The sequence below is a fragment of the Eptatretus burgeri genome, chromosome 1 (genome assembly GCF_056783735.1).
Source record: "Eptatretus burgeri isolate ZD-2024b chromosome 1, Ebu_testis_v1, whole genome shotgun sequence".
Taxonomy (NCBI): domain Eukaryota; kingdom Metazoa; phylum Chordata; class Myxini; order Myxiniformes; family Myxinidae; genus Eptatretus; species Eptatretus burgeri.
Window position 1 is genome coordinate 103,475,961 of NC_140961.1, and position 15,000 is coordinate 103,490,960.

General features: G+C 32.9%; 1 protein-coding gene and 1 long non-coding RNA gene across 3 annotated transcripts in view; one reads left to right on the forward strand and one right to left on the reverse strand.

The window, feature by feature from the left end:
• Positions 1-15,000, forward strand: part of LOC147035087 (complement C1q tumor necrosis factor-related protein 8-like) — a 69,340-nt gene that overhangs the window by 26,375 nt on the left and 27,965 nt on the right. The gene's annotated exons all lie outside the window — the stretch shown is intronic.
• LOC147035088 (uncharacterized) overlaps positions 13,809-15,000 on the reverse strand; it is a 2,208-nt gene continuing 1,016 nt past the window's right edge. The window contains exons 1-4 of one of the 2 annotated variants that reach the window (XR_015061269.1): positions 14,814-15,000; positions 14,559-14,717; positions 14,254-14,311; positions 13,809-13,964 (exon numbers count right to left, since the gene is read on the reverse strand). The exon at positions 14,814-15,000 is cut by the window's right edge and continues 1,016 nt beyond it. This is a non-coding gene — a long non-coding RNA (uncharacterized LOC147035088). Of the gene's footprint in view, positions 13,965-14,253; positions 14,312-14,558 lie in introns of both variants that reach the window. The other variant, XR_015061268.1, reaches the window with a different exon arrangement.

Genomic DNA, 15,000 nt, shown 5'->3' on the forward strand with positions numbered 1-15,000 from the left:
TCTTTAAATCATTATACAAATAATCATACATCAATATCTTTGATAAATCAAGAACTGCTGTTCCAATATAAATTGGTTTATCCATGACAATACTTTCCTTTTTCATATGAATAGCAGAAAAGTTCTCTGAAAAAACCTCTTCTCTCTCAAAACTTGGTTTATTTATCAATCTAGAAGCTTCTTTCCAAGATGTTGCAAATCTAATGTTTTGCCTGTTTCTAACATTCTCCATTGTCTTTCCAAAGACAGCATTATTCATCAATTTATAGAATTCCCCTTCAAATTTTACTTTTGTATTTGTTCTCATATCTGTATTGAATTTAATATACTTTTTCATCCAAGGACTTTGTTTAAATTTTAAAACTCTATGAATTTTAGCTACTCTCAACCCAGCAGATAAATATTGTCTCAAGTTCCTTTGATGCAAAACATATCCCTCTTTATCATAGAATGTTGTTAATAACTTTTCTGTTGATTTGCCTTTAATATTAAAACTTTTATGATAATCACTGAACCATTCTTTCTTTGGGGTTTCTTTCTCACATGCAAAAGGAAGGTCTTTATGCTTATTATGAAGATCACTCGGGTACTTCAAATCAACTTCAAAATAATAACCTTCTTCTTTGCCATTCAATTTCTCTTGAGAAGAAATAACAATATTCATCAAAGCCTTTTCATAATCCTTTTCTTCCACCCACTCTAATTTACCATAAGGCAGAGATTGAGACATTGCCCATCCATACAAATTATTAGCATCAAAGTACATCAAATAATTACTATCTTTTTCACTCTCATAATTTGGAAGATATTTATTATTTGCTTTAGCATATCTTTTTGAACATACTTGTGATATTCCACCTCTCTTAGACTTCTCAATCATCAAAAGCATATCTACATCACTGACTAAATCTATATCTTGTTTTGTCATTTTCAACATTGCACTCCAAGCTAAACCAGGAGCTGTGAAATAGTGGGCAGGATCTAATCCATAACAATTTTTATTATGACAGAGTGATCTAAAAGCTTCAAACACATCAGCTAACAATAAAACATCTGTTTTTAGATACAAATCATGATATTCTCCAAGGTTCTTTATCTTAAATAATTTCCAAATTTCTTGTGCGTGTTTATATTCCTTATCACTTATCTCTTCTTCATAAAGGTTATTATAGAAACTTTCTTTTGAAGGAAGTTGTGTTTCTTTAAATCTCATAAATGAATCCATATAACCATAAGGATAAATTCCCTTACTTGTAAGAATTTTCTCTTTACTTTGAATTTCATTCCTTGTTTCAATTTCCTCTCTAGTTAGAATTCCCTCTTTAATCAGAATTTCATCTATAATCAGAATTTCCTCTTTAGTTAGAATTTCATTCTTTGTTCGAATTTTCTGTATAATTAGAATTTCATCTTCAGTAAGAATTTCTTCATTCATTTCCTCATTAATTAGAATTTCCTCTTTACTTTGAATTCTCTCTTTAATCTGAATTTCCTCTTTAGTTAGAATTTCCTCTTTTGGAAAGAATGAATTAAGATTTGGAAAAGAGCCCGTGGAGCTTAGATTTGATGCGAGGTTGGCTAGTGGTGTTCCCATAAACTTGTAAGAATCAAGAAACCTTATACGAGTTATAGGTTTTGTGAATATCATTTTTGTAAATGAAATATACTTTTGACTTGTGTTTGTTATGGCAGAAATATTCCCTGGTGTTTTTGAAAGTTCATTTATAAATAGATGTGTGTCATAGTTGGCGCTGTTGTGAAGAAAGACTGGAATAAAAGAAGGTAATTTATAATTAAGATTACAACAGGAATGAGCGGGACCTCTATATTTACCTGTAAGATGACAATGATCCCTAACTTTAGACTCCTCAATTTCCTCCTCACAAATATGACAGATATTGTTCTTTCTAAATTCTAATTTTTCTTCTATGGTTAATTTCATCGGTTCATTTGTTTCTTTCATTAATTTACTTAGTCTTATACAATCCTTTTCTAATCGTTTTACAAACTCTTGTGAAGCATTTTTTCCACTATACTGTTCAAGTTTATTATACTTTTCTCCAACAGATGATTTGATATAATAACAGAAACCACAAGGAATATGTTTTTGATATTTATTTGTATATGGTTCTTTTGGATTAGGAGAAGCAGTATTTATCTTTTTAAGGATACACTCAAAATCAGCGTATATCACAAATGGGTGCATGATAGATTTATTATAATCTTCAAAAGAAATCTTTTCACCAGGTTTAGGCATTGTAATTACAGCTGATTTATGATTACTACAATATTTTGAATGTTGTTCTAATCGTTCTTTTGTATGAAATGAATTAAGACATCGCTTACAAGGATATATTTTGTTTGCTGTTCTGAATACCTGAGAAGAGATTAATCTTGATAAATTATTGATGTATGTGTAATGTGAATTATTTCCAACACTAAAATATAAAAGATCAATGTGTGTTTCTTCATTTTTATAGTTGTTTGAAATTTTTAATATTTGAACTTTGTTTGTATCCGTTAATCCATATACATTAATAGAAAGATTATTCTTTTTCTCAAATTTAGGAATATCTGTTAGTGGCATTGGGAAATTAAAATCTTTAATGTCCAAGGTATTCTCATATTTCATATATTGTTTTACTCTTTCTGAATTACATTTTGGTGGATGTAAGTGAGCAAGAACAGACCAGAGAAAACATTTATTATCATTATTCTTAATATTAACAACTGCCTTCTTTCGTTTTATTTCTTTTGGTAATTCAATATAAGAAGAAGCTTTAAGAGGGTTTGATTTTAGAATGTGTACATCTAAAAAGATGATTTTTTAATATTGAATCCACTTCCTACCACTGTATTATCAACATCCTCCTCTTGTCTTGATAGTTCTTCATAAACCCCACTATTCAAAAAATCTTGAAATGATGTTATAAAATGAAGATCTGTCCTCATATAAGGAGTTTGTTCTTCATCTTGTCTTTTCATATTCATTTTCACTCCCATATAAAACTTTAAAGTTTTCATTTCTTTTAATGTTTTTTTAATAAATTTTTCAACATCAGGTTTCACTATTTCAATTGATTCAACTATTGATGATGGACCGGGTTCTCCAAATTGAAAAATCCTTATTTTTATATGCCCTTTAAATGCCCCATCAGTGTTTTCAATATAATAGTCTCCCTTTACTTTAAACTCATTTTTCTTGTGTTTTTGTGATTGAAGATGCCTATTATAACTACTCTTCAAAACATCCTTTGAGCAGGTATCACAATGTTTTCTTTCCAACTCAAGAGGGGATATTTTGTGAAATAGATTAAATGTGTGTTTGTTGGTTCGGAGGTGTTTTCTATAATGTTTATATTCGTGATTACAAACATCGCAGTATGTTGTATTCACCATATTTATATAATAAAACTTTGCTTAAACTAAAAATTTCTTGATGAAAATTTCGTTTATTTTACAGGTGAATCTGTGCTTAAACTAAAATTTTCTTGATGAAAATTTCGTTTATTTTACAGGTGAATCTGTGCTTAAACTAAAATTTTCTTGGTGAAAATTTCGTTTATTTTACAGGTGAATCTGTGCTTAAACTAAAATTTTCTTGATGAAAATTTCGTTTATTTTACAGGTGAATCTGTGCTTAAACTAAAATTTTCTTGATGAAAATTTCGTTTATTTTACAGGTGAATCTGTGCTTAAAACCATTTTATCCTCCAACTTTTTCACTTAATAAATACAATGTTTCAAGACACAAAAGACAAGTTTCAATCAATCTCTTCATTTGTTAAAGATGCTGAGAAATATGTCAAGGATGTAAAATTGAACAAAGATAAATATAACAACTATTGGATAAAAACAATTATGGTGGATATGATGAGTTCTTCAATTTACTTCAGTGGAAGGGCTTTTAGTATACCTGGAAGAACATCAATTAAGGTATCTCTAACAAAAGTTTCTCCTCTCCTTCTGGCAATATATTCAAAACTAGAAAAAGCAATGAAACAAGAAAAGGTATCAAAAAATAAAAACCTTATGGATGAAGCTTTAGAAAGAAAAGATAAGACCATCTGTAATATGCAAGGAGAAATTTGTATTTTTTTCAACAACCCTAAAGATATAAATCCTGATGAAATAAAGGATGTTAATATATCAGGTGAAATGACATTTCGTTCAATTGTAGTTAAGGATCATTTTAAAATTACCTTTAATATAAAAAATGTAGCAGTTGAATCTGTTAATGAAAAAATGTATATCGATATCGATGGTAATGTTTTTTCTACTAATTAAATGAGCCAATATTCAACTGAAGATTTTGAAGATTATGAGAGTGATTATGATACCGAGAGTTTGCATTCAAACGATAGTTATGACACCGAGAGTTTGTGTTCAAATGATAGTTATGAAAGTATAGATGATTCTGAAAGTATCGAAGATGATATCGAAGATGAATTTCAGTTTAAGTAAAGTTTTACTTTATAAATATGAATAGTTTACTCGATTTTGAGCCTCTTGAATTCCATGATTCTCCATATGACAAATTTGAGAATTGTCCTGCGTGTGAAAGACGGGGATTAAACACAGAGTCAAAAGCCTATAAACAATGTATATTCTGTGATTATCTTCTAATTAATGATAATCAAAAATATAAAAAGGAAAATAATTCTTTTAGATTTACACCAAAAATGAATTACTTTACAAGATTGATTCGAGAAATGAATGTAAAGAACGAGGGTGAGAACACACCTTTCCTTACAAGGGAAGAAACTGAACGTATTAGAGAAATGTTCAAAGGATTGTTGTTATATCTTATTCATGGATGTGATTTTCAGGGAAATATCAACACAAGATATTGCATAAATAAAATAATGGATTATCTTGAAATTAAACCTGAACTTAGGATAAAATATAGAATTTCGAAAAAAGCCAAGAATAAATTAAATAACCTGTTTTCCAAATATATAAATGAATGATTTTTTACCTATTTGGGAAAATAAGATAAAATTTGACAACCATAAAAATCTCCCAAATTCATTAAGATGCCTCATAGTTGGTTCAAGTGGATGTGGAAAAACCTGCTTACTTTTAAAGATGCTCCTCACTCCCAACTTTTTAGATTATGATAATTTAATAATTTTCACAAAGTCGAGTTTTCAACCAGAGTATCAACTACTCTCACAAGGTTTTAATGCTGGTCTTCAAAAAGAAGATATAATCGGTTTATTTAAACTTCAAAAAAACCTAAATGATTTTAACATTGAAGATATAATACAACTATTTTGTGATACACAGAGATGTAAAAAGAAATCAAAACCGATAACTTGTATTCTGAGTGATAATACGGATGATATACCGTCTCCCCAAGATTTGGATAAATCCAAAAAGAACCTCGTTATCTTTGATGATTGTGTTAATGAGAGAAACCAAACGGTAATGGACAGCTACTACACAAGAGGGAGACATTCTTCTTGTAATTGTATTTATCTTAGTCAATCGTACTTTCAGCTTCCTCGTCGTTCCATCAGAAACAATGCTAATACTTTTATTTTATTCAAGTTAAATTCAATAGATATAAACAATTTTTGGAGAGACAATTGTTCTACATTATGTAGTAAAAAGGAATTTGGGGATTACATGAAACACACGACTGAAAAATATAAATATATTGTTGTGAAACAAGATGAGATATTAAATGATATTTTTCAATAAATAAATGGATGCGAAAGAAAGAGCAAGAAGATTTAGGGAACATCAAGAGTTGGTTTCAAAAGTTGTAAAACAGCAGGAAGACATAAAGAAGAAACGCAGACAGAAACTAACGGGCGAAGAAGCATTTGAAAGAAAACAAGAGAAATTTTTTAAACCACTTTTAAAAACTTCCCAAGGAAAAATGAAAGATGTTTCCACATTTCCCACGGTAGAATATACTCCTAAAAACTTCAAATGTTAAAAGATTTCAGTCAAATGACGGAGGAAGAATTAGAGCATTTAGGAGAATTAGAATATGATGATGAAGGTTTATTTCAACAACTGGAAGAGATTAATCGACCCCTGATTATATTGTGAATGCTCTTCAAAACAATGAATATTCAGCGGATTCAAAAACCAAAGCAGGACTCATTCCAACAGAACAATCAGCAATATTTCATCTTGTTCAAGAAAAGGTATTGATATTTAATGATGAATTAAGGTTCTTGGGTTCTGCTCAACCCCCTGTTAAACTAACTCCAAGATTAATGTTTCTTCTCACAAAAGATGGAAGATTAGGTTCAACTGTGAGGGATGAATCAAAGTATATTGATAAACCATTGGATATGGAAAATAATGATGATAGAGTATATATTGATCTGCTGAACACTCTAAATTATAAGGTTATTCTTTCTGGTAAAAGTAGGAAGAATGAGAAGGAGAAACACATTATTCAGGCTTTAAGTATCCTTGGTTCAGGTGTTAGTTTTCTTCCAAATGACCCATCGCAATTAGTTAATAGACTGTTATTGTTGTTAGGCAGTAAGAAGGCTGGAAATAACAATTGTTTTAATGAAGCATCAGCCATTTTAGACCAGTTGATGAACATGAAAATAATTAATAAATATCAATATAAAGACATTTTATCTCATATTAAATAAGATGAGAAGCACAATCCTTAGTTTCAATTTCACAACAAGCGACCACACATCTTCATTCCCATACCCACTACAACTTGACACAACAAAAGAATATGAGGCATCTTTATTGTCCATGGAAACTTATAATACCTTATTTAATATAACCGAGAAAAATGACAAGTTTAGTTATAATCCAGGAAGTGGATACAAAACGATAACAGTCTCACCCGGAGCATATGAGATTTCTCAAATATCTTCCGAAATTGCTCGTCTTATGAAAGAACAGGGTGATGAACCAAAAAATATTGTTATAAACATTCAAAAACATACTTCAAAATCAACGATTAAAGTTAAAAATAACTACAAGGTTGATTTCACAATTGATAATTCATTTAGAGAGTTATTGGGTTTCTCCTCAAAAAAGATTGAAACTAATGGGACGTTTTACAGTGATAATGTCATTCAAATATCCTCAGGAATAAATTCGGTGTTAATTCACTGTGATTTGATTGATGGTGCTTATAATGATGGGAAAAAAACAAATACAATATTTTCATTCAGCGCATACTCAACCCCAATTGGTTATAAATTCAATATGGAACCCAAAAATTTGGTTTATCTACCTGTGTCAGGAAAAACCATACACAGAGTAAATTTTAGGATAACCGACCAAGATAATCGTGTGATTTCTTTTAATGGAGAAGTTATATCCATCAGAATTCACCTACGTGAAGTTTTCCAATAAATAAATACGATGGTTATTGTGAGGAAACACGAGTTGGGAAAATATAAAATAATTACAGGGGATGGGATGTTCCTTTCCCCATACTACAAGGGTGAAGGTATGTATCTTGGTAGAGGATACTATAAACCTAAGAGACAAAGGGGTGTTGGGCATCAATTTAGAGGAGATGGGATAATTGATACTCTCATGGGTATTGGTTCAACTATTCTTAAACATAAAGATCTAATTGGTTCAACTGCTTCTGCTGTGGGAAATGTTGCAGGTGCTGTAAAGAGTATAAAAGATGCCCAGAAGGAATCTCATAAATTACAAGCAATAAAAGAAATTAAGAAAGGCAAAACTCAGTTGTCCCCCAAGAACGACAGAAAATAATTCAAATACTTGGATCAGGGTTTCAAAAGTTTTAACATCTTTTTTTCCTAAATAAATACAAGTATGGAAGCAATTGATAGTATCTATGATTTGGATGATACTATTATTATCTCAAACTCCACTAAAAAAGAAGATTACTTCAAGGTAAATGCAATAACTGGAACAGACTGGAATACGAATGGTACAAAAAGTTTTGAAATAAATAATCAACAAACCTATTTGAATCTCTCCGAAAGTTTCTTGTTGTGTAAATTTAAATTCACTAAGGCTGGGAATAACACAAATGCTACACTTGTAAATGATTTCTTCTGGAAAATGTTTGATAGTGTGCGTTTGTATATTGGAACACAAGAAGTTGAAGCGGTTGATTATGTCTCTGCTGTATCTGAAATGATAAAATTTACACTCTATACATTCAGTGATAGAATGGGAAAGGGGTCTGTCGAAGGTTTTATTCCTGATATGTCAACGGGAACAAACACAGACCCTGGGTATACTCAAAGGAAAGGAATGTATAATGATGATACAAAAGCAGAAAATAGTTTTACTGTGGCAGTTCCTCTTAAAGGTATATTTGGATTTTGTGATCATGATAAAGTTCTGTATGGCCTTAAAATTAGATTTCAACTACAAAGGAATGATAATGAAAATCGATTGCTTTTTGGTGTTGGTAGTGCTTTTGGTGATCAGAATAAATTTGTAATTGAGGAAATGAGTTGGTATATCAGTGAATATACTCCTAATCTTAAAACAGAAGAGATGTTGAATCGAAGACTTAACTCAAAGAAACCACTCAGTGTATCATACCTCAAAAGAAGATGTCAACACGTTAAACTCAATCAAACTACTTACACGTGGAATTTGGGTGTTCTGGAAGGAAAGCCACGATATCTGTGGATCATTTTTAAAAAGCCAGATGGTGATACTGCGACTGATAAGAATAATGCATTGAGTGATAATGCTAAGGTGAAACAACTTCGCGTTTCTCTAGATGGAACATTTTACCCACGAGATAGATTGGAAATTAATTGGGAAAAAAATGATTTTGCTGAAGCATACAAGTCTTACCAAAAGGTGTGTGAAAGTAATGGAAATAAAGAACCTATTTTGGATATGACAGCATTTAAAAGTTTGTATACAATCTATGCGTTTGACCTGAGCGCTCAAAAGGAAACTATAAAGTCTAATCAGTGGATACTTCCCTATACATTGAAAGAGGAGAGAGTGAAGAAGTTGATACATATTGTTTGCTTTTGGAAGAAACAGAATTGCAGATTAATACAGATAATGGTGTGATGATTAGTCTCACATAATTTTTTGTTAAATAAATGAGTGGCAAAGTACCAACTGGGGTATATGTTAATCAAATCAATCTTCATAAACTATCATCTTGTGTTCAAAATCAAAAGCCTTGTACGATTAACGTTAATACAATTCAGAGAAAAGGAGCAGTAAGAATTGATGTTTTTCTCACAAGAGAACAGGTTAAAATCTTGAATGACACTGGCTCACTTAAAATTAAAATGACAAAACCAATGTTGAAAAAAATATTCAATAAGAGAGACGAGTGGAGGATTTCTCCCATTTCTAATTCCTTTATTTGCTGGTTTAAGTGCGGTTGGAGCATTGACGGGTGGTATTTCAACAGCGGTGAAAACTGCCAACGAAAGGAAGGCTCAACTCCAGGCTCAAAAAGAATTGGAAAGACATAACAAAGAGTTGGAGAAACAAATTAGTGGAAGTGGTGTAATTGTAGATTTTGCTGAAAAACTTGAAGGTCTGCCTGATAAAGCGAGATTGTTAGTTGGAGATATGCTTTCTTCTATAGCACAAGCAGGTGTAAAATTAACGAAAAGAGGTAATGGATTATATCTTTCTAATAAATAAATGAGCATTGATGAGTGGTTGAAAAAATTTGGAAAGAATACAACATCAAATTTACAACTTGTCAAATATTGTAAGAAATTAAAAATTCATAATGTGGTTATTTGTATGAGAGATGAATTAACAAATGTGCCGAAACATACAAAGAATATTATTATGAACTTAGAAGATAATAATGGGAACGGTTCTCATTGGGTTTGTATTTTTAATAGTCAAGACAAATATTATTTTGATAGTTTTGGTCTTCCACCACCTGTTGAAGTCATAAAATTCTTACAGAATGGTGTTTATCAAACATTTCAAGTCCAAGAATTAAATTCCAAGTGTTGTGGCCAATTATGCCTATATGTGTTATTTCAACTCAACAAAAATAAAAAATTTTATGATATTATTTTTAATCTAATATAAATGACTTATGTTGGTAAAGATGGTTCTATCTTTGGTTTATCTCAAGAACTGGATATTGATTTATCAAATTATTACACAAAGGCACAGGCTGAACGACATAAATATAATATAACCAAAAATATTAACATGAAAAATGCTTATAAATTAAAAAATTATCCAAGCCCGACTGACGCGAATGACTTGGTGAGATTAAGCGATTTATCACAATATATATCCTTAAATAAAACGGCTGTGTATTCCAAAGATACAGAAGTGTTGATATTATCTCCAGGTCATACAGAATTCACAGTTCGAATTAAAATAAATTTTTATAAAGAAGGGCGTATCGTTTGTATGAGAATAGAACAATGGGGGTATGATATGAATGATTTAGGGTATAATTGGTCATTTAAAATTAACCTCGAAGACCTGGAACAATTAAATCAGTCTCGTAAGGAAGAATATTATCCACTTGGTATCGAGAATGAGTTTTGTGGGGCTACGATTAGTAAACAACAAATAAAAGAATTTAATAAGGGTAAATATAATAATGGTTTTGCCCTTGTTTATCTCATGAAAACAGAAAAAACAGGATTATATATAATAAGTAAGGAAATACAAAATGATTTAACTATGGGAAGATGGGGAGGTGTTTCGTGCCATAATATTATTCTAACATATATTTCTAATACATAAATGACAGCAAGAAGGCTTCAAGAAAATTATCATTTCTGTGTCCAAGCATACCTTCAAGAAAAGGGTATTCGGTATTTTAATAAATATGTTCTACAACATAAGAATGAGGTATTTTCAATAAAAGATTGGCATTATGCTGATGTTGATAAACCGACAACTTTAGATTTAATTAGAATGTTAAATAATGAAAAAATTATAAAGTTAAGAAAAGGTAAGGCTCTTTTAGAAATTCAAAAGAAATTTTATTGGTTTCCTGTTGTAAAAAAAATTATTTTGGATACAGGAATAACAAGAAATCCTGATGAATATATGTATAATATTCTATGGGGTGTAAGCGATTCAAGGATAGTAAGGGATGAGGAAGGAGTTGAAGAAGAGAGGGAAGAGGAGGAAAAGGAGAAGAGGGAGAAGAAAGAGAAGGAGGAAAAAGAGAAGAGAGAGAAGGAGGAGAGGGAGAAGAGAGAGAGGGAGGAAAGAGAGAAGAGAGAGAGGGAGGAGAGAGAGAAGAGAGAGAGGGAGGAGAGGGAGAAGAAAGAGAAGGAGAGGGAGGAGAGGGAGAAGAAAGAGAAGGAGGAAAAAGAGAAGAGAGAGAAGGAGGAGAGGGAGGAAAGAGCGAGACAAAATAAATATCAAAATATGGAAACCAGTGAGATTAAAAAAAGATTAAGGGTATTACAGAAAATAACTCAACCCACCGAGGAGGAAAAGAAAGAATTGACAAGTCTATTTGCAATACTTTCGGCAAGACTATTGGCATCGACAAGATATGGATTTTAATTCAAGTTTTTCATTTTTTTTTTTCTTAAATAAATGGAGGAGAGAGTGAAGGCATTTCTAAGGATTCTTTATGTTTTAAAAATCAAGATTCAAATGTGCATGTTGGAAACTAAAAAGGTTTTTGCACTCTGCAGGAATTTTTCTCATAAATAAATGAGTTATTGTCTCAAATGTAAAAGAAAACTAATACTAAAAATATTTCATATATTAAAAGTAAAAATAACAGGGTTATACAAAAAGGTATATGTTCGGTGTGTGGTTCAAAAAAAATCAATTTATCTCCCAACACAAACTAGGAGGAGATATCCAAAAGTTTTTACCAGGAAGTAAATTTACAACTACTGGAATACCAGGGAATTACATCTTCCAGGGTATTCTTTCTGTGGCCCAGGCACAAACTTGGATAAAAGATTAGATGAGGCAGACAATCCTAAATCCTGGAGTAAGCCTATCAATAGAGTTGATGAAGTGTGCATGAGACACGATATTGATTATGGGAATACCACAACGTTGGAAGAAAAGCATGAAGCCGATAGAGAAATGTTGTATAATTTGTCTCTGATACAAAATCCAACCTTGAGAGAAAAAGTTGATCGGTTCATTGTGAAGAAGATGATCAGTGCTAAATTGAAACTTGGACTTGGAAATTCAAAAAACTTATAGGCTCTAATGATGCCATTAAGACTGAAGAGCAATTAGCTGATGAATTACATAAACCAATATTCACAAAGTTTCAGAGAAGGAAAGTTTATTCCAAGGAAGTAGATTATATCTGGTCTGCTGATTTGATTGAACTCAATAATGATAAGGGGTACAAGTATGCTTTAACCGTTATTGATTTGAGGAGTAGATATGCGTGGGTTGTACCATTAAAAAACAAAACAGGTAATACTCTTATGTTAGCCTTCCAACAGATATTTAATAAAAGTAAGAGAAAACCTAAAAAATTGTGGACTGATGAGGGTAGGGAGTTTTATAACAAGACATTTATGAATTTTCTAAAAAATAACAGTATTACATTATACAGTACCTTTAATGAAGGGAAGGCAGTTGTTGTTGAACGTTTTAATCGTACCTTAAAAGAGAGACTATATAAAAAATTCACACAACTCGGTTCACAACAATGGTCATCTTTTATTCAAGATATTGTGGATAAGTACAATGACACGATTCACACGTCAACAAATATGAAGCCATCAGAAACATTTACAAAATTAAAATATGAAAAAGAGATTAATGTCAGAAAACCTAAGTTCAAAGTTGGTGATATCGTAAGAATATATAGGTGGAAATCTCATTTTGAAAAAGGTTATACGAAAAGATGGACCAACGAGCTTTTTAAAATTGTTGATGTAATAGATACGGTTCCTTGGACTTATAAGATATATGATTTGGAAGGGGAAGAGATTTTAGGTTCATTTTATTCACAGGAATTACAAAAGACAAAGATAAATTGAAATTTTTGACTCCGCCCCTTTTTGGCTCCACCCACACAAGCCCCCGCCCACACAAGCCCCGCCCACCCAAACCCCACACAAACCCCACCACACACCCCCCCACAAGCTCCAATAAATTGAAATTTTTGACTCCGCCCCTTTTTGACTCCGCCCACACACGCCCCTCCCACCGAAGCCCCGCCCACACAAACCCCACACAAGCTCCACACAACCTCCACACAAAAACTCCACACAAGCTCCACACACACAAACCCCACACAAGCTCCACCCATATTCATCATATTCACATAATTAGTGATTAGTTAATTAGCTCCCCACACACACAACATGTTTATTTAATTAAAAAATTATCCACCCATCCACACAAGCTCCACTGATCTACCCATACCGACATCTCTCCAGCCATGCATTTATCCACATAAGGCTCATCCACATTCACCCCTCCCACACAAGCTCCACCCACATAAACCCCTGCCCATATAAACCCTGCCCACATAAACCCCTCCCACATAAGCCCTGCCTACACAAGCTCCACACAAAAACTCCACACACATAAACCCCTCCCACACAAGCTCCACCCACATAAACCCCCGCCCACACAAGCCCCACCCACACACACCCCGCCCACACAAGCCCCTCCCACACACACCCCACCCACACAAGCCCCCACCGAAGCCCCGCCCACACAAGCCCCGCCCACACAAGCCCCACCCCCTCATCCCCCTGTGCGCCCCCACCTTTGACCCACCACCTCCCTCATCCCACCCCCACCCTTCCCCACACACACACATGGGGAGGGGAGGGATGGGATGAGGGGGTGATGGGTCATTGGGGGAGCGCACCTACCCCCTCCCCCCAACCCCCCCCACCCCTTTACATCTCTTTTATTCTTTTCTTGTAATTCAGAATCAAGTAATTGTAAACAAAACAAATATAATTTATTAATATTGAAAATATTAAATATTCATTTGCGAGAATGTACAATCTTTCCCAGCAATCTTCTTCAGATGCCTTGTGATTTCGAAACTCAGACACCATATTCTGTTTTGAAACAAAAAGTGGATAATAATTAGGTTCTATAAAGATAATTACATGGTAATATGAATAAGCCTCGTTGACCACTGAATTAACACACCAGGAGCCTGTCATCCTTTCAAGGTCAATAAAATGAATTCCAGTGTACTGACAAAACCACGTCCAAACTAATGATGCAACCAACATAAGGCGACATTCTAAAGAGAGAGTGATATTAATAATAATTCAGAAATATTTACCTCCAGAAAATCATGTGTTGTACGAGTGATATTAATAATAATTCAGAAATATTTACCTCCAGAAAATCATGTGTTGTACAAGATTGCTTCAACAGCTGATGTTGTGCGATAGTGCTGAAAAAAAAAAAAAAATAAGTCAAGGGTATAGATGAAGAGACAGCCAGGAAAACAACACACACACACACACACGCACACACACACACATACACACACACATAGACACACACACACGTGCCTCACCATTGGTTTAATTCATTCGAGATCAGAGACCAGTCATTATAAATCATTGGCCTCTTCAATAAGAGCAGAGAGAGGTAGGTAGAAAGACAGACAGAGAGAGAGGCACACACACGTGTCTCACCATTGGTTTAATTCCTTCGAGATGAGAGGACGTGATAAGACTTCATGCCACTCATTGAAAATGTCTTTCAATTCTCTTCTAAAATCATTGATCTCTTCAATAAGAGTATTAATTTCATGAACCACGTCGTGATATGTGAACTCAATTTCTTCCAATGCCCTGTCAGGGAAAAAATATATATATATCAGAATTATCATGATTTAATTAATAATCATTTGCTTCATCGTTCAAAGAGAAAAGCATACACAAACTTACCAACTCTGTAGTGGGCTGTTGGCTTCATCGGAAGAAATATCGTCCATGCCTCAGTTGTAAAAATGAAATCCCGTCTGGCAGAAACTTTGTCTGGCGAACCGCTTATAAAGCAACGATGAGGAAATTGCTTAATCATTGGGTGTGGGCACAGGAAATGACAAGCTTCTCTTAATGATCTCATCTGGCC